This window comes from Onychostruthus taczanowskii, unplaced genomic scaffold (genome assembly GCF_017590055.1).
Source record: "Onychostruthus taczanowskii isolate IOZ18803 unplaced genomic scaffold, ASM1759005v1 scaffold10, whole genome shotgun sequence".
In the NCBI taxonomy this organism is placed as follows: domain Eukaryota; kingdom Metazoa; phylum Chordata; class Aves; order Passeriformes; family Passeridae; genus Onychostruthus; species Onychostruthus taczanowskii.
Window position 1 is genome coordinate 14544019 of NW_024496526.1, and position 20154 is coordinate 14564172.

Consider the following 20154-nt stretch of genomic DNA (forward strand, 5'->3'; position numbering starts at 1 on the left):
CCAGACACGGGGGCCCTCAGCTCTGCACTGTTCCCATGGCCACTGACAATCAGGAACAGCTAGCAGTATAAAAAATATATATTGAACTTCTGAAAATATACAACTATTAATCATTTTTCCTTATTAAAAACCCAGTACCTAGCTCTAGGTAGACTGGTTCTTTCAAATGGAGTGTGACAGTAGGAAAAGAAATGCAGTATTTAGTTTAGCTAGGAAACGTGTGACAGATACAAGCTAAAGTTAATGCTAGGAAAGCTAAAATTTATCTTTACTAATCCCTCTCATTGGAAACAATAGGACAGAATTAAAAATGACAAAGTTGAGGAAGTACATTTCAGGGAGGTAGGGAAAAGGAGACACAAGGAGGCACACGAGGAAAGGCTGCTGCCACCTCACCTAGAGAAGAGCCATTTATTTCCATCAACTCTTTAAATCACTGTAATGACTTTGTCATGTAGACAAGCATCAGAATTTTTAGTTTCAGTGACTATTACCTGAGTATGCACACAATACACAAGTTCAGGCATTTATACCTCTGGGCTGATTTACATTTTAAGTCAGAAGTAGCAATCATCTATACCAAAGGGTTATAACCAAGTTAATGTCTTTTGTTTAGATCATTAAGGCATAAAAGTCCTCACTACAGTCATATAAATTAAGATAAAGTTATTCACACGAAATAAATATTACCCAAACATGCTGTTCCTCTGCAGCAGAAAAGAAAATACTTCAGAAAAAAGATCCCGGGTGAGAGAAAGGACAGTAAAACTGCACCAAGAGTGAATTTCACACTGTATGGAGGAGTTGACTAATATTTTTGACAGTAACAGAATAAAAAGGGGCTGGGATTAATCAAATAGCTGATTTACAACCTAATTTTTATTAAATTTCTATTACAACTTTGTAATTGTGTATTAAAATGTGGCTCATATTAGGCAGCAAATAACTTCTAAGTAAATGCTTTGCCCTCCTCAGCAAGATGAAGATCTTCAACACCAACTGTAAATAGCAAAGCTGTCTCTCATTCAACGCTTTCAGGTTTGGTTTTTTTTCCTCCTGTTTTACTCAAAATATGCAGACTTGGATGCCTACAACCAGCACATAAACCTGAAACATGGCATTTAAACCCCTTCATTAAAAGCTGAGTCCTCAAATGGGCTGAAGACAGAAGCTGGAGCAAAGGCAACTACTCCTTCGACCAGGACCAGCAAGGATTTACTCCAAGGATCAAACCCCCAGAGTTTGGGGTGTCTCAAAGTCAAGCCTTAATTCCTGCATTTCTAAAGTGCCAAATTGCTGCTCTGATTTTCCAAGAGGTTGGTGAGATTTCTTTGAAAAACCAAAACCAAGGGGTGAGCTCACGTGCTGGGTATAGGGGGAGGTGCTCTCAAAATGCTCACAGCGCCACTTTTCATCTTCTAAGACATAAATTCATGTGATCTTTGAACAACTATTTATTTCACACCAAACCAGATATCTCCCTAAAGCCTACCAATACAGCCTGCAGGCATATTTCTTAAATAAAAGTACTGAATCCTTGTATACTTAAAATTTGCATAGCAAAGGGATGAATCAACTATCACAGAAGTAGTAACACTCTGCAGCAAATGCTTACCTCCTGGAGAAGAAAAAAAATGCCCTGTTTACAGGGTTTAGGTGGGATTCCACAAGAGCTTCTCTTCATGTTTCACAACTCTGAGGAATCATTTTCTTACAGAATTCTGACAACTGCTGTTCAGGCTCTTCAATGCATCAGTTATGTCCACAGAATTTATATTTTGCATGTGTAAACCTTTTTACTTGTAGATTTTATTTATTTCTGCCTAAAGGTTACTGGGATTGTACATATAATTTCAATTAAATTACAACAGTAAGGCAATTTTTTTTGCCAGAACGTACTAACTTTATGTATTAACTTTATGTACAACTTTATGTACTAGTTTATGCTACAAAAAGATGTTTTTCTTACAGAGATCCTTCAGTTTTCACCAACCTAGCAAATTATCCCAGCTGCACCTACATTACATGATCAGTAAAATAAATATAAGGTATTACACAGGGCTGCATTTTACAATTAAATCACTTTACTGCCCTCTGTTTAAGTGTTCAGAAAATAAGTAGCTATATTTGAAAAGAGGTAATTTAAAAAACAAGTTGTGAATTCTGTAGAGTTATTAGAGCAGAGGAGTAACTTTATTTTACCTGAAGAACCAGAAACAGGTAAGTAGTGGAAGAAAGTCCATGATGAGAGATTCTGCTCACACCATCATTCAAGAAATATCTGAAGTTAAATTAACTCATTTTACATTAATGGATCGTAACTAATGCTTTGCAAAACCTGCTAGAGGAGATTTACTAAGAAACTGTGATGGAGGCTACCAACACATGACACATTATCTCTTGCAATCTAAAAATTCTTATCTGCTACAGAACTGAAGGTAAAATGCCACTTGGCTTAAAATTTTCTAAGAAAAGGCTGTTTTCCAGAAAAGCACATGGCTGAAACATGGAGCTGCTGTTAACCAAAGGCTTCTAAAAAATACACCAGGTCTGCTTCTGCCAGCCTCCCTCAAGCTGCACCTACTCACATGAGAGCTCCCAGGACTGGGCTCACATGGAATAATCTGTATTACATATTTTGAGATATTATATAATAGCCATTGCATAATAATACTCTGTTACCCAGCTGGTGTTTATAAACAAGTATTATATGCATATGCATGTTTTATATAAGATGATGAACATACATGTTCCAGCTTTATATTCACACTCCACATGAAGCCACCAGCACTGTCCCACACTGGCACAATGGGATCTCCTGAACAGAGCCATGACAACTAATGGAATTATACCTAAATACTACCAGCTGCATTTAGATTTGGAATAGTTTTACCACAGCTTTTAGAGACCTGCTCTGCAGCTCAGGAATTAGCTGTACCTCCTCAGCCCAGCTACTGTAATTTGTCATTTTGATATTTTGCCTTGCCTGGTGAAAAACTCCTCCCACTCTTATCCTTCAGTGGAGATAGCTCAGATTTAAATTGGCTTAAATATGGTTAAGGTAATATATACTCAAATAATCTTTTTTTCCCCCTAATGTTTTATTTAAACTCGCCAAAACCAACTAGAAGGTCTTTAAGGTTCCTTTCAACCCAAAAAAGTTTGTAATTCTGTGATTGGAAAATAATTGTTATTAATACTAATAGTTACGTTATTTCCTTCCATCCCCAAGTGGAAATTTATGGTTCTTTTGCTAAGCAGAAGTCAAACCTGATAACTCAAGCAGCTTTCATATTAAGATTTCATGTTAACATCTTCCAGTTGAAAAAAAAGAAAACACAATTTTACTTCTTTCCCCTCAAATTCAGCTAATCCAAGGTCACCCACCAGCTCACCACATCTCCATCAAACATAGAATATTTGGCACAAGGAGGGTCAGACCTATTTTTTATCTTATTTTTTACTAGTTTTGCTGTATTTACAGGAATATGCAATGAAACACTGAGACTTCTGAAATAAAAAAATAGTAAAACTTTAAGGAGCCTAAGTATATGTGTGTTAAAATACACACAATAAAAATTCAACAATTATATATATGTGTGTAGAAACTATATTTTTAAATGTATTACAAATTGTACATTAAAAAATACTCCTATTCTGTGTAAACTTGCTATTATCATTTACATTTTATTTTTATTTAAATCAAAATTCTTATACCTGTGGTTTTAGGGAAGAGAGCAGCAGCACCTACTGTACCACAACGCCAAGGAAAGTCAATTCTAGTCAAATATTTCCTTTTGACTGAAGTGCAAATTGCCCGACCTGAATGTGTATGAACTAATTAGCAAAGCAGGTATCCCCAAGCTGTGAGCAACTTCTCACTCCTCAGGCTACTCAACAGCAGATACTTCACCACTTTTAATGACCATCATCCCACAAGCAAGCAAATCCTGTTTGGCCAACAAAATATGAAGATTTTTTTCGGAGATGTTCTTAATGTTCATTATTAATACTGAAGTGGAAGTTAGCACTCACAATATTTTGAGGAACTAGCCTCACTTTTGTGCTGGAATCACCAGAGGTATGATTATGGCATGCAAATCCCTTTGGATTAAAAGCCCTCATCAAAGCATCTTACAGGTACATTAAAAATTGAAAGGGCATAAACAATTCTGGCAGCTCAGAGCTCGAGCTGGTGATCTTTGCAATTCATAAACATCGACACTTGGGCAGGTTTGCAGCGGAATACAACCAACTAATTATTATCTTTTGCTTAAGGGCACGTACAGTGAGCTCTGCAGGTACTGCCACTGCTTTTAGCCTAATGTATTGCCTCTTCAAGTCTTTCAATATAACAACTCTCTGCTGTTCTCTAAAGCATATCCAGTGTTACCAAACTGCTTTATATTCAAAGAGAACACACTGAACCTTCTGAAATATGTTGCTTAGGAAGAAGCAGCAGTTACAAAACGTATGTGACTTGCAAACAGTCATTTTATATCATTCACTGTAATAGTTCCAACAAAACCATAGAGTGGTTTGGGTTGGAAGGGACCTTAAAGCTCATCCAGTCTCACCCCCCTGCCATGGGCAGGGACACCTTCCACTATCCCAGGTTGCTCCAAGACTTGTCCAACCTGGCCTTGGACACTTCCAGGCATGGAGCAGCCACAGCTTCTCTGGGCACCTTGTGCCAGGGCCTCCCCACCCTCACAGGGAGGAATTCCTTCCCAATATCCCATCTCACTCTGTCCTCTATCAGTGTGAATCCATTCTCCCTTGGTCACTCCATGGCCACACAAATAGTCTCTCTCCATTTTGCAAGTTCCATTCAGATACTGGAAGTTCACAATTATAGCACCCTGAAGTTTCTCTTTTCCAGGCTGAAGAATCCTAATTCTGTCAGCCTTTCCTTGTAGGAGAGCTGCTTCACCTGTTACTTAGCACACAATTTTTTGACAGAAATGTTGATGCTTTAGAAAACAAGAAAAAAGAGTAAGTTAGCAACTTTTTACATACACTACTTAACTTTTTAAAACATCTTCCTGATGTTTTTTTAATGACTGATTAAAAACAAATTCACCTTAAAATTTATCCACTATGAGTTTATGCATTGATGGCACTAAAGCAGCAGGTATTTTGGGACTGGAAAAAGTATGTAAAGCATAACTACTCAAACAAGAAGATTCTTAAGTTCAACCATCCATGATGAGTTTAGTGACTACCAAAATCTCTATCTTGAAATAACAGAACAAAAACTACCCCAAAACACAACTGGGGAGAGAACGCTATTCACCAGCACCACCAGTGCAGCTCCTGGAGACGCTCTGAATACTCACCTCCAGGTTCTTTCACTCCAATTTTGGGCCAGCTGACATCAAGGTTTGAGGTAAATTTAGTCATAAGCTTTGGAGAGTCTCAGCCATTCCAAAAAGATACTAAGAATCCTGTTTGCAATCCTGTGGAAATGATCACTCCAGGCAACAGTCTGGGTTCTCACATTTTCACTTCAATGCAGAATATGGCCCAGTAAACCTAACTCAGTATTTTCCACCCAGCACTGCCAACAACACTTTCATTTCTTCATATAAGGGATTGGCAGGATTGGTAAGGAGCAGTTTCACTATTACAAATAATGAGGCAGCAAATTATAGAAAATGAAAACTTTCTGAGCAAACTAACAGCCTCTTCAGAGGCTGTTACAAAAAACTATTTGTAATGTTTTGTTATTAACTATTTCCTCACTAAATGGCTTTTTGTTTTTAATTTAGATTCACAGATATGCCAGGCTTCTAAATAAAACATCAGTTCAAAGACTGAAGACATTTTACACGTGGTGTTACAGCTAATGAATTTCCAAAGTTGAAAGAAAACATTGCAAAGAAGTTAGTTAAAAACTGTAGTGAGATTCTGTAAATAGATTCAAGTCTTCAAAAGAAAATCAGTCACTGCATGCAGCTTTAAAGCAGGTCTTTCAAGTTAGGATTAAACTCAACTGTTACTTACTGAAATGACACTAAATAAAAACAGTACAAAAAGATACAAGTGTAAAAACAATAATAATCATTCCCAAATACCCTGGGTTTGGTACAGGAATATCTGCAGGTTTCAACAGCTCTGCTTGCAAGAATGAGCTGGGGGCTCTGCTCGTTTAGGTTGTGCTTCTATTACTTGACTAGATGCACTTATTGAAAAATAAATAAAACAATCACTTCGTGATGGGGAGCAGCATCAGGCACATGAGTGGCTCACACTCAAATTACTGGCAGTCACATGTATGAAGTTATGCACAAAGTTAAGCCAAAACTTCTCAGTATGTGTTGCAATAACACTTGTTACGTTATCTTTGATGCCAAAATTAAATTTTTCTATTTATTCTTTCATCACAGAGTGGTTTGGGTGGAAATGGACTTTAAAGATCATCTTGTTCCAAATCTCTTGCCATAGGCTGGCACACCTTTCACTACACCAGGTTGCTCAAAGCTCCATTCAACCTGGCCTTGGACACTTCCAGGTGCAGCCACAACTTCTCTGGGCAGCCTGTTCCAGGGCCTCACTACCCTCACAGGGAGGAATTTCTGTCTTATATCCCATCTAACCCTGCCCTTTGCCCACGTGAAGCCCTTCCCTCTTGTTCTGCCACTCCAGGCCCTTGTCCAAAGTTCCCCTCCGTGAAGCCCCTCCCTCTTGTTCTACCACTCCAGGCCCTTGTCCAAAGTTCCCCTCCAGCTCTCTCTTACACCCCATTAGACATCAGGTACTTCTAAGGTCTTCCCAAAGTCTGAACCAAAACATCCCCTTAATTCACAGACTGACAGTAATTGGTACACTGCTTACATGGAGATGCACAGCTGGTTATAGTCACTGCAGAAACTATTGGGACATTCCCCCATTCTGAGGATGTTCAGGTCTTCAAATTTCTTCCAGGGTATCAAAGCCCTAATCATAGAAAGTTTTGGGTTGGAAGGGACCATAAAAGTCATCTCATTCCATGTCCCTGCCATGGGACATCTTCCACTCTCCCAGGTTGCCCAGAGCTCCATCCAGCCTGGCCTTGGACAATCCCAGGAATGGGGTAGCCACAGCTTCTCTGGGCAATAGTTTCAATAGTATTTTGCAAATCACTTCAGCTGGAGACATCATGTTGGGTGAAGCAGACTGAACACAGATCAGTAAGAGCAGGATGTACCATTAACACTCAGTGGCAGGTAACAAGCCAGGTCCTTCCAAACAGCAAGACAAAGCTGTAATTGTAGGGAGCAGCAGCATCTGAGTAAGTTTTATCTGGCAGAGATTAAAAAAAAAAAACAGAAAAAAGCTTTAGCTTTTTTTAGCTTCACCTAAGATGAAGATTTTCAGGAATGAAACAATGCTGCTGCCATCAGCACATCCTCAGTACCTATCAGAGATTAAAAAAAACCCAGACAAAAGCTTTAGCACCTAAGATAAAGATTTTCAGGAATGAAACAATGCTGCTGCCATCAGCACATCCTCAGTACCTAGACCAACTCGCTCTAGGTGTGATTGCATATCTTTGAAACAACACACCTTCCCCTCCACGTCTGCAGACCCATCCTTTGATCTGCTGCAACGTGAATATAAAACAGCAGCAATCCTTACAAAGGAATGATAATAGCTCTCTGCTTTGATACCTATGGCAACATGACTAAAAACAAGCAATTCAAAGAAACAAGTAATTCAGTTTAAAGTTATGAAGTTATGAGATTTTTTTTCCTGTGGTCTTTAACTTATCTGCAAAGCTCTTTCATCCAATTTTGTAAAGAAGTGTAAGTAGCCATTCTGAATTGATTATTACAACTTCAGGATGAGTGACACTTGACTGAAAGAGTAAAAGGATGTCAATCTCCTTTGTTTGCATTTTCAAAGAACGAACAGGAAAATATTCTTTCCCCTGCATGCTCTTCTAGGCAAAAAAGAAAGTTACAGACTGTGGTTTTGGCCCTTGGTCATGGACTCCATTCTCCTTCCACAATGACTAATACATAGAAATACTTAATCAGGTAAAATTCTTCTGCAATCTGGACAAGACAAGCTGAACAAAAAGCACTGTTTTACTAAAATGAAGTCATTCCTACCCACAGAATGTCTGCAGGTCCAATTCACCTGTAATCTATAATTTTCCAATGCCCAGAAGTTACCAAAATATCATATGGCTCTTCTTTACTGCAGCAATTCAATACATTCACGGATGCAGGCATTGACTCTTTTCTTTTTCTTTCTAAAATTTATGTTTGAATCCCAGCAACTCATCTTGTGCCATAAAATGTTTATGGTTTCAACTTATATGGAGAATCCAGCAGCCTTCGGAGATCGAAGGGCCATTCTCACTGTCAAAACTGGAAGCTTCACAATGATAACTTCATTTTCATTACAGCTTCACAAAAGATATAGAAATACACAACTCTTTCAGCTGCCAATAGCCTCAAAGACTAAAAACATGCAACCTCAACCAGTAAGTTTTTGCTGACCACAGAACACATAATTAGGTTTTGTCAAATGCTTTTAGGACTGTACAGTCATTTATGCGTTTTTAAGGCCATAATTAAATTGCCAAAAAAACTACATGACAAAACACAGCTTGTCTGATTAAAAAGTTTAAAAAAAAAAAAAACCACCCCACCTTTATCTTCTTTCAGTGCAGCCGATGAAAGCATATTTTAAGTCATTATTTCCTCTTTAGGCTTCCCCCTCTACATGCAGGCAGGGGTTTTAGTTTCCATTCTAACCTGAGATGAACCAGTTGGCCTAGAAAGCTCCTTCAGTGCTGCAGAACTACTCCACTCTAAAACCCAGGGTTTATTCCACAACTTGGATGCTACAGGTGAGCCAGGATCAAGACTTCTGCACTGGCTACCTCAGTGAGAACACTGCTTCCTACAGATCCACACCCTTATTTTGCTAAAAGGTAAGCCAAAGGTAAAAGTTAAACATCTCTAAAGTGAAGGGCTGTATATAAATAAAAACACACATTTCTCTATCTCTGCTAAAAGGTAAGCCAGTAAAAGTTACACATCCCTAAAGTGAAGGGCTGTATATAAATAAAAACACACATTTCTCTATCTTTGAGCCCATCCTAAGCAACATATTCAAATTGTTTGTAAGCATGCCCATAAGACATGCTTAGAATTGCCCTGCTCTAAGAATATATTTATGAAAAAAAAAAAAAATAACAAACCCCAACAATAAAATATACAAGACAGAAAATTGGTATGTTAAGATTTACTTCTGCAAGATGTATTCTGACTACACCAGGGCCCTATCAAGCACACTGGTCCAGCTGAAGTGGCAGGTTTCAGCTAGCACCCATCCAGCTGTTGTTTCCCAGTAAACATCTGAGTAACTACACACCAACATTGTCTCATTAACCAAAGAAAAAAAAAAAGATGATAATGTCACCAACTAAGCTGAAACAGTGAGTTAATGACTGTTACACTGGAAATCACCTAAAAATAATTATTACCTGTTTACCGGAATCCTGTGAAATTTCCAGCAGATAATATTCAAATTTAAGTTGTCAGAAAAAAAACCTATCAGCATACGTATAAACAGATATGAGTACAAACCATGTACCAGTTCAAGGTCTGCACTTGCCTTTTCTTCATGGGGAAAGCGTGAGAAAGGGCTCTAGTTTTAGTCTCTGAGGTACCTTCACAGTAGTAACCACACGATTCAAGTGTCTGTGCTCCTTCCTCACTGCTGCTGTTTCAACTCAGGGTATTGCTGTGCTTTGCACTAAGACATATTCCTGAGATTTTAAAGTGCTGTGTTTTCGTAATTCAGAAGAAAATAACTAGCGGTAACAACCTACAGAGCAATACAAAACTGCAGAATATCAGAATGATTTGGACTGGAAGGGACCTTCAAGAACAGCTTGTTCCAATGCCCTGCCACACGCAGGGGACACCTTCCACTATCTCAGGTTGCTCCAAACCCTATCCAACCTGGCCTTGGACACTTCCAGGGATCCAGGGGCAGCCACAGTTTCTGTGGCCACCCTCACAGGGAAAAATTTCTTCCTTTCCTGGTGTTGAATTAAACTTTATCATTTGTAAGCCTCCAATAATTTTGAAAAATTAGGTAGGCTGACACCAACTCTCTATTTTTTTACACTTGACGATAACACTTGGGTGCCAAAGCCTGCATGTGGAAATCAGTAACATTTATGGAGTCACTTAACTGCACACTGAACTGTGAAATGAGTCACAGATGGACAGGTTGTGTTTACCTACCCAGGATACACCTGGAATAATGAGACACTGGAAGTTGGTCACCTCCAAGGGCAGCACTGGTGGTGTCCATCTGATCTCCACTCACCCCAATAAACACCCATTTGCCTTCAGGCTTGTGATTGCTTTGTCTGTGCTCAGGGTATTTCAGTGCCTGTGCCTCCCCTGTGCTCCACACCAGATGAAATTGTGCATAATTAAAGTATTCTAGAAAAAAACACCCAAGTAACTTCCAGCTCCATTTTCAAAGAAGGTGGTGAAAACTCTATGGAGTTGCAATGAGACTTGGGCACCTGAATGTTTCAATCATTTGAATGGCAGTTCAAAGACACAAAGTTTTGAAAACCTTACCCTATATAATGCAAATCATAGATGGCTGCACATTAGGAAGAATTCAAAACACAGAATTTTTACAGTTTTTGGTAAAAATTTTTACAGTTTATGGTAAAAAAAATTACACTATATGTAACATTTGTGTGAACTGCATTTCTTTTTTTCTCTCATCACTTCAAGTTCTCCCGCTTGGGAGACCAAGACATTGCTCTCCCCACATGAGGCTGTTTGTCCCCAGCCCCGGACAGGGGTGTCCTACCCGTCCCCTTCCACCAGCTGACACACACCAGAACACAACGCTCCTTTATGGTTATGTGACTTTCATCTCTGGGCAATTCATGAGACTACTTCTGAGCAAGAAGCAGCCTCAGAGGCATCACAGCTCTGGCAAAATCCCCTGGTGAGAAAGCATTGTGGTGGTTGTAAGCAATTTGAGAAAGAAGGAAGGGACTGGAGTTTTGTTGCTTACTCCTCTATCTCGAATTTAATTAAATTTGAAACGTGGCAGAAATTAGGACACAAACAAATAATTAAAACATTAATCATAAATGAATTCACAGTTTAAAAATATAGAGTCCTTGGCACGGATTTCATGTGAGTAGCTGAAAGTCTGTTATTTCCTGTAGCACCTACTCTTCTGGTAAATTCAGTACAGGTTGCCTGATGAATTCGAAGTTACTGGAAAAGAAAGAGGAGAAGAGAAGGAATGGCACTGACACACCCTATGTCACACCAGCTTGTTTCCTTAAACAGACCAGGCTTAGGGCAGTTTTAGATGCACAGAAGTTATGTTGAAGTGTCATTTTAACTTGAAGATAAACCAAATTTATTAATTATCAGTGTACAGGAAACTAATTTTCCCCACCAAAACTATAACAATCTCACTTCACTGCTGACTACCATTAGTTTGAACATAAGTTGATTTTTTGGGGGGAGGCAGCAGGGTGGTAAATAAATATATATCTGAGTGGTCAAATATTTTTGGTCACCCCTTCCTATTTTGCTGTAGGGCCCAGCTCTCACTTAGGTCTGTCACTCTTTTCAGCCACATCAAGCCAGTCTACTTGAAGTACAGGTGCAGCCTAATTGTTAACAGACATACTTCATTCATGATCTTCACATCTCCCCTCTCTGCTACAACCACATGAATCCAGGCTCTGATTGAAAAGGAGAAAAAGAGAAACATGTTGCTAATTGTGTCTTGAATGAAAGATTCCTTTGATTCCCAAAACCTGTAACCTTGTCAGAGTTACCATGTACTGGAAGTACAATGTGAACAATGCCAACATTTCAGGGCAAGCAGAGTGAAAAAAATCAGTGGTAGACATCTAATAAGACCAAGAATTCCAAATCCATCAAGCCTCTCTCCCCTTTTCATCTAACAAACACATCATATTTTTCAGAAGCATTATTACCTGCATTCAAAACTGGCAGCAGTAAAATACCAGGTGGTGCTGCTTCAGAGGTCTTCACCAAAGCAGTTTGGGAATCTTGGCTATGGATCTCAGTGGTGAGCAGTGTTTCTTCCAACCCATCCTATCTGCTTCAGTCCAATGGACAGATTTCAAAGTGCGATTTTCCTGAGAGTAGCAGCATTCTTCAATCTAAATAGAGTGGGAGGAAGAAAATAAAAGAATTTGAGCTCATCTGGTCTAATTTCCCAACTGTTTTAGGCTAAGAAGAGGCTAAACATTGCCCAGGTGGGTTGCAGTCTCTCCATCCCTGGAAGTGCCCCTGGATGGGGCTTGGAGCAACTTGGTCCAGTGAAAGATGTCCCCACCCATGGCAGGGGGTTGGAATTGGATAACCTTTAAGGTCTCTTCCAACCCAAAGCATGCAGTGATTTTTGTCAAGATCCATCCCAATACTGCCCAATATTACACCATAAAAATATTTATCCCAAATACCTTCCTTAGTAATAATGTCTGTGAAGACAGATCACACATGAGATAAAGGCAAACAACAGGAGCTCCCACAATCATGGGCCTCCAGAGAGTGACCAGTCCAAACCCTCTGCCCAAACCAGAGACAGAAGGGTCCCCAGGACCACCTCCAGTTCTGAGTATCTCCACAGACGGAGCCTCCAAGGGCAATTTGTTCCAGTGTTTGGCCACTCACAGAAAAAAACTTCTCATTGTAACAGAATTTCCTCTATTTCAGTTTGTGCCCTTGAGCCCACTCATCTCAAGGCTGAACTGTCCCAGCTCTCTCTGCCTCCCTTCGTGTCACCCCTGTATTCTCACAGTGGGGTTTCCCACCCAGGTTTTCTGGCCCAACTACAGTGTTCCTGTATTTTGATGACTAAACTACGTGACTAACTGCAGATGTATTTCTCCAGGATTCTTTGCATCCTCTGAAAAATAAAGCAGCAAAAATTATATCACAATGAACCTGCTGATTAAGTGGGCCATGAACACATTGGGGAACCACAAGGTGCAGGCCTTTCTCATCTCATTAAAAGTTACACTTTAAGCAACAGGACATTTTTAACATTTTCTGTCTCAGCTACATACAACCTAAGTTTTTATATCAAAATACTGCATTGCAAAGATTTAATGCTTCAAAAATTAGTTAAATATAGCAATAAAGGCCAGACACACAATCCTATAAAAAAAAAAAATCAGCTTTGTCTCACAAATCCTTCTATCGCAAAACCATAGTGACCAGCATTTATTTTTATTTTTAGCTTTTAAGCTTTCACTGATGGAAGTCCAAGTTAACCTTTACTTTATTTTGTCCTGGACTAAATCCACTGTGACATCCTTTTTGCCCTTTTAAATACAGAAATTTCTTGGAAGGCTTCCAGTACTTTGAAATAAACACATTTACAAGATATGCAACAATTAACATGAGTGGCTCTAGAGGCTCCTGAGACAGCTCTGAAGTCCCTATGATGTGATGTCCAGATATGTTTATATAACTTTTTTATTTAATAGTTACTTTCAGAAATCACTCCTTTACCATCTTTAGCAAAGTGGGTGTGAACTTTCTATTCCAAACAACAAATGATATGGGAAAGAAGAAAAAATATGAAAAAAAGCAAAATGGCATTAAAAAGGCCAAAAAAAATTGCATTAAAACAGTACAAGTTTATGCTTAATGATGTCTAAAGAGCAAACTGACTTTGAGGCACACTGGAAATGACCATTTCACCCTGTAGCTGGTTGTGCTGGAGCCAGGGGACAACTGCACTAAAGATCAGAAGATTGTGATGTTTATGCACCTACAAGCTGACATCTGCCCACTTCTCAATCACAAGTCTCACTACATGTTTCTACTTACTTCTCAAAATTACAAGGCTTACTACCATTTTACTTCAGTTTTCACAGAACTTGAGATTCTCAACAGCAGCAAATTTGTGAGAGCTTCCAGTAGAAGCAGCCAAAGAGATAAAGCAGATACAGGATGAGAGGATATTTTTCAAAACAAATACAAACTGGCAAAGTCTGAGGTCTTTTACTCTTGAATACTGTGGGAACAAGTTAAAATAGTACCTCAACCACCTGCAATTATCTTCAAAAGTTTTTGGAAGTCAGAAAAGCTCACATAAACTATGAAGTGTCAGCAGAGAGCTTGAACTCTAAGAATGAAGTTTAGCAATTAAATTATAAATTAGATTTCTTTTTTTATTACTATCTTGTTTAATGTGCAATTAAGTCAGGAATGATTCAAAAAAGTTTCATCCTATCTCAAAACAAGGGATGACCAATTCTAAGGATCCCTTCCAGATAAAATTATATATTTATTGTATTATTACAGCCACAGTAAGATCAACAGATTATGGACTGGAAACAAGTAGATGAAAAGATGCTTCCACATCAGTGAAGAAGCACAGAGGCCCCCAGACTGTTTGTTCCATGCTGAACCTCAATGAGAAATAAAAATGTTCAGAAGTAACTCTGACTAAAGTCCAAATAACAGTCTCAATTCCCTACACAGGCTCTTGTGCAGAGAAGTTGCTCAGCCCAGTATTTTAAAACACACAGATTTAAAAAAATATCTGGGAAGTAGTCGAATACTATTTTTCTTTAATAGCTACATACACACTATGGCTCTTCAGCCAACTGGCAGAAACATTAAACCCCAAACTTTTATCGTTTTTACAACATTCAGAAGTTATTTTTTTATATTTCATGACTTTAAGAAGTCCAACTAAACAGAGCACTACTGTAATTTTCTAATTATATTTTCGCAAGTTTTTAATGTCATAATTTAAATTATGAACTCTTTATTTCAAGATGATTAATTAGAATATGTTCCATTTGGGGAACAAGAGTTCAGTATCCCACTATCAATTAAACAAAATGCACTTCTTTAGCTTAAGATTAAAAATCAAAATGCAGCCAAAAAGTTTCTTCCTTCTATCTGTCAGATCACAAAAGCATCCAATACAGCAGGATAAGGTTGCCAGAAAACCCTAACACTTTCAAAACTATATTATTTAATGCAGTGGCTTAGCTCTGAAGCTGCACCAGAAATGACATCCAAGCTTTGGACAGTAAGCCTTTTTGCCAATGAATTTCTTGTAAAGTCAACAATTATAATTTATTCTGATCCTTTGTGTCATCATATTAGTAGTTATTTTTTCTGCAATCCCAGAGCAGCAACAAATAATGCCATAGAAGAGGACTGATATAATTACAAGCTGAAAAAGATAGGCCAGCACCCTTACACTCAAAACTACCCTCTGTGGCTCCTTCATACCCCATATGTTGCTAATAAAACTGTTTGAATCATACCTAGGAGACAGTTTTACTGATATTGTATCAGGTCCCTGGGTTCTTTGTATGAGATACGATGTCACCAGCACTATAACTATGCAAATTCTGTGATACAGGATCCCACTGGACACAATATTACACACGTAATTCGCAGTATGAACCTGGGCATTAACAATAATTCTAGTGTTATATAAATGAAACCACTATGTTTATTGAAAAGCTCACCACACAACAACAAAATCAAATTTAAAAAGCAATAAAGAGCAACTGACGTGCTCATTGTAAAGATGAAAACATTGGTATTTTTCCCCAAACAATGTAAATTTTGCTTTGTGTTCACACGACAGTGCTTTACAGAAACTTTTGGCAGTGACACTAAGCAAATGCAACCCCATCAACAACATTAATAAATTACTTTAAATAGGAACCTACAGAGTCCCACTTTTAGGAACAACCATGTGATATTCAGCAAGGATCACTGTATTCACATACAAATGGGATTCTCAGCTTCTGCTACTAATCATGGACTAAATGATAGAGACTAAGAACGGCAGCAGTGAGAAACCAACAGCTTGGAGATATCAGCACACATCGTGCTGAAGCACCTCAGAAGAACCATCCTGTGCTCAGGAAACACCTGCGTCCCAATCCCACATCAGATCTCTGTGTGACCTCAGGCAAACACGGCTCCATCCTGGCTGGCATCATGTTAAACAGGGTCCCTCATCTTTTCCTGCCTAGCTCTGTGGCCACTGCTTTATGCACACCACATACACCTGCAAAAAGGCAGGGCAGAGATATTAAGATCAGTGTTGGAAGAGACGGGAAGGTGCAATGAGAAACCTGACAGCACAGGCAGCTTGGTGCACACTCCTCTAACCCATGTTTCCAGTGATCACTTCCCTCCACTATTAATTTATTGGTTTGCTGCAGGTGAGGAGTGCTAGACCTTGTAAGGAGCCCATTTTTGAAAGAAATCAGAAAAAAAGTTAACAGGCTGGCATGATAAAGTGAGTCTGGTAAAGAGCCAGACTGAAGAGACAAAAGGATGCTATTCTGCCAAGGTACCGTGAGAATTAATAAATCAGATCATTTTATAAGGTAAATTGTACAGTAAATCTGTATTGTAAATTGTCTAATACATATGGGAAAAGCCACAGCTCAGTAGTCCCTGGTAATATTTTTAATGGCTTCAAACACAGCTAGAAAACAAATGACACATAGCACAAAGTACCTAAGGAGTCTTACCCTGAGAAGCTCCAACTTTAAATAACTGATGGAAGAAAAACGGAGTTGTAAGCAGGCACTCAGAAAGGAAGATAAAGAACTGATTGATTCCTGTCACTTCTGTGCTTCCACTACAGTGCCAGCTTAAGCAATAACTTCTCAAGTTTTCCACCAGTCTCCGTGCAATACAAAAACCATAACAGTTTTATTCTCTTTAAAAATCAATAAATAGCAGCTTAGGTGACATCTGACAAGGCAGAAAGCTCACACTTCTTCCCATCAACATTCTGCCCTCTGGTATTGCTGCTACACTTTATCATCATGCAGTTCAGAGAGAAATATATACCTATTCCCAAAGTTTGAAAAAAACAACCCCCTCCTTCCCAAATATGGCCCAAAGCTGTTATGAAGCAACTTATTTTTAGCAAAAGCACTTATGCAGATACTTAATTTTAATTAATAGTCTCACTGACTTCAACATTTGCACAGCAAGACAACTCCACGCTTCAATTAAAGCCTGCACAGAAACACTGTGCTGATTCATGGCCAAAAGCATGACAGGAACATCATTATATAAAATGCTCATAAAATTTAAAGAAAAAAATATAACAGGATCCTCACCTTTAAACAGAACATTAGACACCCTCTAAAACTCACAGCTTGAGCAGAGCTTGCGGGTTGCTGAATATGTGAATGCTAGGGACAAGATATATTCAGTGAAATTATTTCAGAGTAGGCAAAAGAATTTTGGGGAAGTATCTTAAATGGAGACTACAACAGGCTCAGGTCTCCAACCTTGGCATCTGCCATGGCTGGGTTTTCAAGACTGGAAGATTCTTTATACCAGGAAAGTGGAGGCAGCTGCACCTTCTGATCTTTCTCCATTGTTCACACAGCACATAAATGGATTTCTATCAATAATTAATTAATTATATCCAGGCCAGTTCAATCAGAGACTATATTAGGCATCTCAGTTCAGAAGATATTCACTTCCAGGGAAGAGACACTCTGAGTTATAGTTCTGCCTATCATAATATACCTATAACAAATCTAATTTTGAAATATTTATAAGCAAAACTGTGGCACCTGATGGCCTGTGACTCCCAGCTACCAACTAAGAATTTTAGAAGTTAAAATGTAAAAAAAACAGAAGAGTAGAACAAAAAGCCCAGGTGACATAACTCAAGTAATAAACAGATAGAAAAGAACAGGTAGAAAATTAACACCTGAGCATTTTCCTACAGGAGCAATTTCTTCCCAGGACATCCACTTCTCTCCAGCTCAGCACTAGCCTTGCCAGCCTGCCCACACATGAGCTAAAATAAAGCCCAGCCAGACCTGCCTTGGCTCTGCAGAGCACCAGCTTGTGCATTTCCCCAACCGTTTCACACCTAATTTACAGAGTACATTTATCCATCCCTGTATCTCAGAGATTCAACCTGGGGAGTGACTAGAATCAGAATCACTTAATTGATTAACACTTAAGTGAGATGCAGAAAGCAAACAGAGCACACTGGAAGACTTTCTGAAAATGCATTATTTTTATTCCGACTCCATTAAGCAGTCCAGCATTTTTGAAGGATTAATGAAAGAACTATCAAGAAATAATACAGAAGAGGAATGCTGAGTCTCAGGGAATATGCCAGCACATGATGAAGTGCAGACACCTCTCTGGTAGTAATGAGTCAAGCCAGGATGTTCAGAGAACTACAGGGACATGTGAACTTGCCCACTTGATCCGTCATAGAGTTTATTTGATTTTTATAAAATAGCATTTTAATAATTCCTCCCTGGATCACAGACTGCAGTAGTCATCAGCTTACAACAGTCATTCTCACAAAACTCACAACACATTTTTTCCACACAGAAAAGTCTAATAAGCATCCAGAATTGAAAACATGCACCTTCAAATTAATATCAAAAAGCAGTCAGCGAGGGTATGTATACACTTAAAGATTATTTCCACAAACCTTGTGAAGCAGGACACAATGTTTCATTTACAGCTGCTATTTTTTAAGCAGGAACTGAAGACAAGCCCAGGAAGAACAGGAGTAAATAAGTTTCTAAACAAATAACTTACAGAGATGCTTTTTAACAGCACCAGACAAAACATTTCCTAAAGTTGCATTTACAAGCCAAAGCTGACCTCAGGCACCACAGTGAGTTTGGATGAGAACCCACATGGATACTGACCTCAATAATACTACAGGGGCAAATTTTGCAAAGGGGAGACTTGCTCTTGAACAAATGTTTTCCAATGTATTAGGCATAGAGAAGCTTTTTTTCTGCATCAAGAACCACATGTCACATTCCTGAATCTGTTTCTTTTCTTAACCAAATACACTGTGGACAACCCAGAGAGGATGCCCCTCGGTCTTCCTCTTTGAGGTTCCCATCTGCAATTTCCACTAACAGTGAAAATACATGGATTTTTTTTCCTCTCAAAAATCACATTCACATGCAAAAAAAAAAAAAATCCTAAGTTATTAGAGACAATCAACACTAAGAAGTTCTGATAAGAGTTTTTCACTGATGCTAAATCAAGTGCCACATAGCCCACACTAATGCAAAACCAGAGAGAACTGAGGATGACAAGCAGCAGGAATGGCTGTGCAAGATGCATGAGAATCCAGGAACAGATCTGGTGACAAGTCTAATTTAACACAAAAGGAAATAAACACTAATTCCACATTTACCAGGCCTTCCTGGATCTAGTTATGAATAAAGAATATAAAAAGGAAATTAGATATATTTAATTGTGTATCCCACATCACTCTCAGGTGAGAAACTTCACTTGTGATCCTGAAACATCTGCAGTTCCTCTCACAACAGGAAGATCATAATTCCAGGCAGAATCACTGTTCAGCCAGGCACAGAATGATGCAGGACTGCTCACTTGTATCATACCACTGTCCAGACATTTTCTCCACATATTCCTGGACCTTTTCACCCACTTAGGAGTGAACAGGCAAAGGGTCTGAAAGGCTGGTCTACAAAAATAATAATGGTCCACATCTCAAAACCTTAACTGTAAATCATCTCCCTGATCACAATTAAATGAACCAAAAGTTTAGTAAGACTGGACACATGTGATTCTTTGTACTCCATAGATTAAAGAACAATTAAGAGGGTGGAAGCTGAAAAGTGGCTCAAACTAAAGTTACACAATTGTGTGGACAAAATTCATTTGGCCACAGGGAAGCATTTACATATTTAATATAGGATGTTTTAAACAGATTTATATTGGCCTAAAAATAGCATCTTGAATAGATTACAATTGCAGTAAAACACTTGCTTTATACCTGAGTAATGAGATCACCAAATGTAAAAAACTCACATGCAGAATGTGCAGGCTCTTGACCATTTCTCTCTCTGAATGTGCCTCAAACTCCAAGTTGCAGAGCTTTAGACCACCATATTCAACTAAATTAAATTCAGACTATAATTTTCTAATACTTTTTTTACAGATAAATACAACACTGGCCAATGCTCACCAGGTTACAATGCTAAGCCACTCCAGCGATAATCACAATGATGAATGTGTAATCTAATGCCCATTTGATTTATACAAACCATCACATATAAGCCTCATGCACCCATTTTAATTCACTGGGAAGGATCATATT

General features: G+C 38.7%; 1 protein-coding gene across 9 annotated transcripts in view; it reads right to left on the minus strand.

Moving 5' to 3' along the window:
- The window catches only part of GTDC1 (glycosyltransferase like domain containing 1), a 198734-nt gene that overhangs the window by 165092 nt on the left and 13488 nt on the right, over window positions 1–20154 (minus strand). For all 9 annotated transcript variants that reach the window (XR_005952874.1, XM_041407329.1, XM_041407357.1 and 6 more), the window contains exon 3: window positions 11996–12184. The gene's annotated coding sequence lies outside the window, so the exon portion shown is untranslated. The remainder of the gene's footprint in view (window positions 1–11995; window positions 12185–20154) is intronic.